Consider the following 9,013-nt stretch of genomic DNA (forward strand, 5'->3'; position numbering starts at 1 on the left):
TTTTGCATAACATGCTTTCTATACACTCTGCATTGCATTGCACTGTCTATTACTGGCAGCTGAATGAATTACAATTGGTCAGTCAGCTTGCTATGACGGGGAGCTGCACCCTGTAAAAACAAAACATTGCATTTTAAATTAAATCCCAATTGTAAAGATGATCTTTAGCCTGAAATACATGCATGTAAGGAAGTGGGTGGGCGAGAGCAGAGGTGTGTGTGTGTGGGGGGGGGGAGCGAGGAGCGCGCGGGGGGGGGGGGCTACAAATGGAGACAACCACCTTTTGAGGTGCAAAAAGTTACTGTCACGGTTCCACCCCTCACTGTGTCTGGGATGCAGTTACTGACAGCTCAGCCGTCCAATCTTGTACAGGGGCGTACTGGAGCTGTCAGTACTGTGATTGTCAGCTCGACCATCCAATCTGGTACAGGGGCGTGCAATAGCTGTCAGTGTGATTGACAGCTCGGCTGTCCAACCTGAGACTGGGAGGCACTGGCTATCTTCAGGTGATCATTATTCCAGTTGAATGCCTGGCTACTTAACTGAGCTGTTTCCCCCCAGATCTCTGCCAGACGATTCAGCTAGTGTGAGGTTTGTTCTCTGTGCCTTGAGTTCTGTTTATTGATCTTCTGTTGCCTGACCTTGGACCTTGTTCTGATCATCCATATGTTTAACCCCTTCTGCTCTGATCTGCTTTCCTCCTGGTATTCTGATCTACGTAACGTTACCTGGCTACGCCTTTGACTTCGGACTCCTTGACTATCCCATCTCAAGGCCTGGCTGTGAAAAGTGACTCGGCGTCACAATTCCTATACGGATTTATTGGCCAAAAGGTAATTGAGTATGGAATAGCCTATTGGACTTCTTTCATAAATATAATTTCCATAGAAATGTTTCTTACACGATCCAATCTATTAAACAGATACCGTATTAGCTCGTGTAAGATAGCGCCTTCCAATGGCATTCATCTCAGCCATCCATTGCAGTGGGCTTTCATAATAGAATGTTACAACGGAGGCCATTGTGGCCTATGGGTGACAGATACAGAACATCTGTCACCCATCAATTATAATGGCCTCTGTTTAACAGATACAAAATGTGGCTGGTAAACGGATCCTATATTTTGTCTATAGTTGACAGATGCCACAGTTTAAAGGATAGCTTATAATGCAACAAGCTTCTTCTAGGGCAGACATTCTCAATGTGATTAACTTGCACAGCTTGTTCCCAGAGAAAAATGGAAAATCACTATGTAGGACATGGTCAGTGTTCATTTAACTACGTCAAGTGAAAAACTAGCTGTATTGCTTGGTATATGTGTAGACACATCAGCTGATTGTCAAGGGCTGGGCAATTGTTGCATTTAGTGCATTTATGAAAGGCCTTTGCAGATAATCATGGAACTGCTTTATCTATAATGTCTAATATAGAGGGAAGGGAAACCACCTCTCACTCATAAGAAGCATCTGAAGCAACGGATACTGGAAGCCTGTGCTAGCATTTCTTCTGCGGTGTTGCTATCAGTGTGTCAAGAGTGGGAGAAGAGGGTTGCATTGACAATCCAACACAATAGGCAGCACTTTGAACACATTTTATAAGTGGTCATAAACTTGTAAAAAAAACTCATGAAAGAATAAACATACGTAAAACCAAGCACACCATTGTTTTTCTTATGAAATTCTCAATAAGTTTAATGTGTCACATGACCCTCTTCCCATTGAAAAAAATAAAGTTGAATCCAAAATGGCCAATTTCAAAATGGCCACCATGGTCACCACCCATCTGGAAAAGTTTTCCCCCTCCCATATACTAATGTGCCACAAAAAGGAAGTTGATATTGCCAACCATTCCCATTTAATTTAGGTGTATCCATATAAATGGCCCACCCTGTATTAATAAACATTGTGTGAACCTGAACCACCAGGTAATGAATTGACAGCCATGCTATAACTGCCAATGAAACACCCCAGATAATTAAGCATCAAACTTGATTCCAGAGCCATCTTACCAGACTTTCATACAAAGAAACGACCAGTGTAACATAGTCAATGTAAACTACGGCAAGTTGCAGGTTGCTTTTAAACCACAGAATGTACTAATGTATCTCTAAGATACAGTAGATACTGTAAACTGGCCAGAAGTCAGGTAACTGTCACAAGCTTCTCTCCAGACAGGAATAAGCCTATCACTGATATATCAGGTGTTTAACCCTTTCAAGGCCTGCCAGTATTCCACTTTTGTTTATTTTAAGAGCCATAACTTTATTTTTATTCCCACTGACATAGCCATATGTTTGCTTGTTTTTTTTGTGGGGGACAAGATGAAGTCTTAAATGACACCATTAATTTTACTATAAAATGTGCTGAAATACAGGGGAAAAAAATATCAAATATTTTTTTTTTTTTTTAAACTAACAACCTTTTTGCAATAAAAATGACCTGGCAATATGATGCTCCAGATCAGTATAATCACAGCGGTAGAAGAACAATTTAAGATGTATCTTAGTTGTTAAAAAAATAATAATTTGGGAACCATGTAAAAGATCCTAGTTACTTATCGGTAGCGGGATTTTACAGAGCCCATGACAGCACCACCTGAGAGAGGGTATCCGCCCACCAAGGGCAGGAACATACTGAATAAAAAAGGCGGTACTTCTCTTCCGCATCAGTTTTTGTTTCAGAGAATGAGCGGGCCTCTGAAAAATAGGTTAGTACATAACTACCACCAAAACATTTCTTTATAAAACACCCTTATAAGTGCACACCATTAAAGTGATAGAGGGGAGGGAATGAATAGGGTGCTGTCATGGGCTCTGTAAAATCCTGTTACCGGTAAGTAACTAGGATCTTTTCCCCTTCTCTCATGACAGCACCACCGGAGAGTTTTAGAGAGATCAGACACCAGAGGGAGGGATCACCGCTTGCAACACCTTTCTCCCAAAGGACAGATCAGTAGAAGAGGAAAGGTCAAGACGGTAATGCTTGTAGAATATAGAGGGGGATGACCAAGTTGCCGCCTTACATATGATGTCAATGGGCACATCCGCCTTCTCAGCCCAGGAAGCAGCTACACCCCCACTGTTGGAGTGGACCTTCAGGTTCTCTGGAACTGGCAGATTGCTAGAGGAGTACGCTAAACCAATGGAGTCCCTGACCCACCTAGCTATGGTCCCCCTCATAACCTTAAGCCCTTTCCTAGCCCCCTGAACCGAGATGAATAAGGCGTCACTTTTCCTCCAGGCCTTCGTCACCTCCAAATACCAGACTAATACCCTCTTTACATCTAAAGTGTGAAGCCTTTGTTCCTCGGAATTTCTAGGATCCAGATAGAAGGAAGGGAGAGTAATTACTTGTGTCCTATGGAATTTGGAGGCTACTTTTGGAAGATAGGCCGGGTCTGGTCTTAAGGTTACTCTATCCATAGACACGAGTGAACGGATGGTTTACTGTCAGCGCGTGCAGATAACTAACCCTATGAGCTGACCTTAGTGCTACCAGCATGACTGTTTTTAAGGTGAGAACTTTCTCCGAAACCTTCTCTAAGGGCTCAAAGGGAGGCTTTTTTAGCGCCTCCAGAACCAGATTAAGGTTCCAAGGAGGCATCCTTGGAGTAGGGATGGGTCTAGATCTACTGCAAGCTTTAATGAATCTGATGATCCACCTATTTGCTGCCAAGTCGCAATTATATAGTGCCCCCAGAGCTGGATACTTGTACCTTAAGGGTACTGGTGGCTAACCCCATGATTAAGCCCTTTTGAAGGAACTCCAGGATGGCCCCAATAGGAACCCTCTCTTTGGCGGACTGACCCGAGGTAGACAGAAATTTAGCCCAGGTTCTGCCATAGATTCTAGTAGTGACCGGCTTCCTACTTGCCAGTAGAGTAGTGACTAGACCTGGAGAAAACTCCTCCTGTGTTAGAAGTGACCTTTCAAAATCCAGGCCGTCAAATGCAGGCCCGATCTCTGGGGATGGAAGACCTGGGCCCTGCCTGAGGAGGAGATCTGGGGTGTCCGGAAGGACCCATGGATCCGCTTGGGACATTCTCTTCATCCAAGTGAACCATGGTCTCTTGGGCCAAAAAGGGGCGAATAATATAACCCTCACCTGTTCTTCTCGGATCTTCCTCAGGATAGTAGGAATCAGCATTAGAGGGGGAATTGCATAGGGTAAAGTTCCAAGGAATTCGCAGCGCGTCCACAGCAAAAGGCTTCTCCTTTGGATTTAGAGAGCAAAAGATTTTGGTTTTCCGATTGCATTTGTTTGCAAACAGATCTATCTGAGGTTGCCCCCATGGGCCGACAATCTGCTGGAATATCGCTGGATTCAATTCCCATTCTCCTTGTTTCAAAATGTGCCGACTTAGAAAATCGGCTCTTACGTTCTCTTCTCCTCTTATATGCAGCGCCGAGAGCGTAAATAGATGATTCTCCGCAAAATGAAGGATCTGTTCTGTCACCACCTGACGATTGAACGTTGTTCGGTTGTCCGACATTATCCGGATGTGTTGACCCTGAAGTTGAGAACTGAACTCTACTACCGCGTTTCTGACTGCCAACAGCTCCCTCATGTTGGAGGAGAGACCCGTCTTGCTGTCTGGCCAGAGGCCCTGTATTGAATGATCTCTCAGGTGAGCTCCCCAGCCTTCTGCGCTTGCGTCTGTTGTAATCGTATCTAACACCTGGAATGACCAAGGAACCCTAGAGACGGATTGGTGGATGAATCCGGTAAATCTAGGGAGTTGATTACCGAACTTGAAAGGAATATTCTTCCATCCAGGTGACCTCTGAGCTGTCTGTCTGCTGTCAGGATCTCCTGCTGTAGACGTCTGGAATGAAACTGGGCCCACTGTACTGCTGGGATACAAGATGTCATCGTACCCAATAGAGACATTGCATTTCTCAGGGTCATGGATGGATTGTTGATTACGTGTGAGATGAGGGAATTGATCCTCAATTTCTTGTCCTCTGGCAGAAGACAAGTCTAGTTCTCTGAGTCTAAAATGAGACCCAAAAAGGACTGAACCTTTTTTGGTTCTAGTCTCGATTTTTCTAAATTTAAAATCCATCCCAAACCATTTAGACTTAGCCATGACTTCCGCCAGAGCCAGTGCAGAGAGTTGTTTTGATCTGCCCACCACCAAAAAATCGTCCAGGTAAGGGATGACTAGGATATCCTTCTCCCTTAGATGTGCCGTGACATCCGGGATAATCTTTGTGAAAACCCTTCGAGCCATGGAAATACCAAAGGGAAGAGCTGCAAACTGAAAATGCTTTATGTGCTTGCTGAAATGTACAGCTACCCTCAGATACTGTTGTTGTGCAGGAAAGATTGAGACGTAGTAGTAAGCGTCCTTCAAATCGAGGACGCACATGTAACACTCTGGAAACAACATCTTTATGGCCGATTTTATTGACTCCATCTTGAATGGCCTGTAAATTAAATGGTCGTTCAGCTTCTTCAAGTTGACAATGGTTCTGAAGGAGCCATCCGGTTTCTTTATTAGGAAGAGAGTTGAGTAAAACACTCTCCCTTGCTCGGGTACCGGTGTTTCTACTAGAACCCCCCTCACAACCAGAGTGAGTACTTCCTGCTGCAGGGCCATCTGTTCTCTTAGGCCTCTGGGGGCTGAAATTCTGACGGTGTCTCTAGGAATGGTTTTGAATTCCAACTTCAGCCCCTTCCCGATTATCCCTAAAATCCAGGCGCTGGATGAGATCTTTTCCCAGGCGGGAAGGAAGTGGGACAACCTTCCTCCTACCTGGGGAGGCCCATCACTTAGGGGCTTTTTTACTCTCGGAGGATGGACCCCCGAACACGAAGCCTCTGTTATTCGGCTTCCTGTCTCTTCAACCACTTTGGTCTCGGAAAAATTTGCTCCGATTATATTTCCTTTTCCGAAAGGAGGTCTTATACCGGGGAACAGATACAGTAGGAAACTCGTGTTTCTTGTCCGCGGCCTTATCCAGGATGTCATCTAAGGCCTTTCCGAAAAGAAAGTCTCCTTCACATGGGATTGAGCAGAGTTTTGATTTTGACTGCACATCTCCTGGCCAGCTCTTGAGCCATAATGCCCTATGGGCTGCATTGGAAAGGTTTGGTGACCTGCCAGGCAGCCAGCCTAACTGAATCTGCCGATGCATCCGCAAGGAATGCAGCCGCCCCCTGAGGAAGACCCGACAGAATTTTATCCCTAGGGACATTCCCTTTGATCTGGTCCTCCAACTGCTGTAGCCAGATCATCATAGACCTGGCAATGCAGGTGGCCGCCACTGCCGGTGTCAGAGCCCCTGCTGAGGACTCCCAGGCCTGTTTTAGAAAAGACTCCGCTTTTTTATCGAGCAGATTTTTGAGGGCCCCCAATCCTCAAAAGGCAGTGTGGATCTTTTTGAGGATTTCAAGATGGCCACATCAATTTTAGGGGTTTTGTCCCACTTAGCTGCGTCCTCCTCTTCAAAAGGGTACCTCCGCTTAGAAGAAGGCAGCTGGCCCTTCCTCTGTTTTTTTCCACTCCTTATCTATAAGAGTCTTGATCCTCTCATTAACTGGGAATGTGAGTCTCTTCTTCTGATCTAAGCCACCCGAACATGACATCCTGAACTGTTCTGGGAGCCTTGGCATCGGTAATACCCATGGTTACTCTAATAGCCTTAACTTAATAGGTGTAATACTGAAAGATTAGTTATCTCTTGACCAGAATATAGTACCAAAAGGGAGAGATTTGTATCCAGAATATTAACTGTATTCGTAGTTAGCACAAATATCCAAAAGAGTAGTCACAGAAAAATCTCTTCTAGAATAATAAACGTATATTTTTCATTAAGTAGAACAACCGTAAAAAATTACATTACATTAATGGTGTCTAGTGTGAGAAGAACGACCAGGTTAGGCAGATGAAAAGACCAAGTGAAGGAGACCATGTCCCCCATGGAAAAAACACTGCAATATTCGCAAATAAATATATATAACACCAGTATATATCTAAAAAAAGATTACAAGGAGAGTGATAATCAAATATTATCAGACTATCTCATTCATATCAATTTGACCATATACTATAGTATGGTCAGGATATATCATCATTTATACAGGGTGAACCTAAGTTTATAGCAGAGCCTGCAAGTAAGCAGGCATATATATTCTGCTGATCAAATGTCTGCAACTAGGTCCCTTTCTATAGCCAGGATGGAAACCATTCAAAACGAGCAATCAGTGAAAAGTTATTATGTGGTGCATGTTCAATGCATGTGCTAAAACCACATAACTCTAGTGCTGTTCATAAATATGACAATAACATTTTACCTTGTGACATGTTGTATGCAGTGTGCAGGCTCTGCCAGGAGGGAGCTGATGGCGCGCCTCAATCTTTCAGTATTGTCAACCAAAAAACATGGCCTACCCCCTCCACCATAATCATCCGAAGACTCTGATGAAGACGATGACAAGAGGTCAGAGGAAGGAGATTCCTTCGCGATAAGGGACTCTACTGATTTCTTCAGAGTCTGAGGTAACCCGTTTCTGCTTTCTCTTGTTACATGAGGTCAAGTTCTTTAACCCCTTTCCAACCCATGACGTCTTAGTACGCACATTTGCGTACCACCGGTTCAGTGAGGGCTGCTGCGCTGAGCCCTCACTGAACGGAGCACGTCAGCTGATTCTTACAACTGACATGTGCCCGCAACAGCCGCGGGTGGAATCGCGATCCACCCGCGGCTGTTAACATGTTAAATGCCGCTGTCAATCTGCGACAGCGGCATTTAACGCGCGCTTCCGGGTTGCGCGTCATAAGCCCCGCCCATCGGCGACCCCGTCATGTGATCGCGGGTCACCGATGGGTGGGCATGACAACCCAGGGTCTGCAGCAGACGCCTGTGGTTGTCATGATCTCGTCGCTATGAGCGCCACCTAGTGGTCGGCGCTCATAGCACAGGACCATTTCTGCTATATGCAGGGGATCTGCTGATCATCTGTATGTAGCAGAACCGATCAGACAACTGCTGCTTCTAGTCTCCTATGGAGACTATTGAAGCATGCAGCAAGTGAAAAAAAAATGTTTTTAAAAATATAAAAAAAAAAATATAAAAGTTTAAATCACCCCCCTTTTTGTCCCATTCAAAATAAAATATAAAAAAAAACAAAACCCACATACACATATTTGGTATCGCCGCGTTCAGAATCGCCCCATCTATCAATATAAAAAAAGAATTAATCCGATCGGTAAACGGTGTAACGTGAAAAAAATTCTAAACGCCAGAATTACGTTTTTTGGTCGTCGCAAAATTGCAATAAAATGCAATAACGGGCGATCAAAACATCGGATCTACCCCAAAATGTTATCAATAAAAATGTCAACCCGGCGCGCAAAAAATAAGCCCTCACCCAGCCCCAGATCCCGAAAAATGGAGATGCTACAGGTCTCGGAAAATGGCGCTATTTTTTTTTTCGTTTTTTTTTTACCAAATTTTGGAATTTTTTTTCACCACTTAAATATAAAATAACCTATACATATTTGGTGTCTAGGAACTCGTAATGACCTGGAGAATAAGAATGGCAGGTCAGTTTTAGCATTCAGTGAACGTGGTAAAATAAATAAATAAAAAACAACTGTGGTATTGCACTTTCTTTGCAATTTTACCGCGCTTGGAATTTTTTTCCCGTTTTCCCATACACTATATTTTTAAAACTAGTAATGGCATTGAAAAGTACAACTTGTCCCGCAAAAAATAAGCCCTCACACGGCCATATTGCCCAAAAAATAAAGACGCTATGGCTCTGGGAACAAGGGGAGCAAAAAACGAAAAAGCAAAAACGACAAAACCCAAGGTTGCGAAGGGGTTGGAATCCCTGACCTCCATCTGGATTAAGGTTTTTAAATCCATAGAAAAGCTAGAGGACTCCTCAGCTATGGTTTTCTGGATACAGTCAGAGCACAAGTTCTTAGCGTAGGAGCTGGGAAGGCTAACTTTACATAATGCACATTCTTTACTCTTAGAACTACTCTTTTTTTAGGTTCCTA

Source organism: Phyllobates terribilis, unplaced genomic scaffold (genome assembly GCF_046119375.1).
Source record: "Phyllobates terribilis strain yellow unplaced genomic scaffold, ASM4611937v1 Scaffold_1__5_contigs__length_1240528914, whole genome shotgun sequence".
In the NCBI taxonomy this organism is placed as follows: domain Eukaryota; kingdom Metazoa; phylum Chordata; class Amphibia; order Anura; family Dendrobatidae; genus Phyllobates; species Phyllobates terribilis.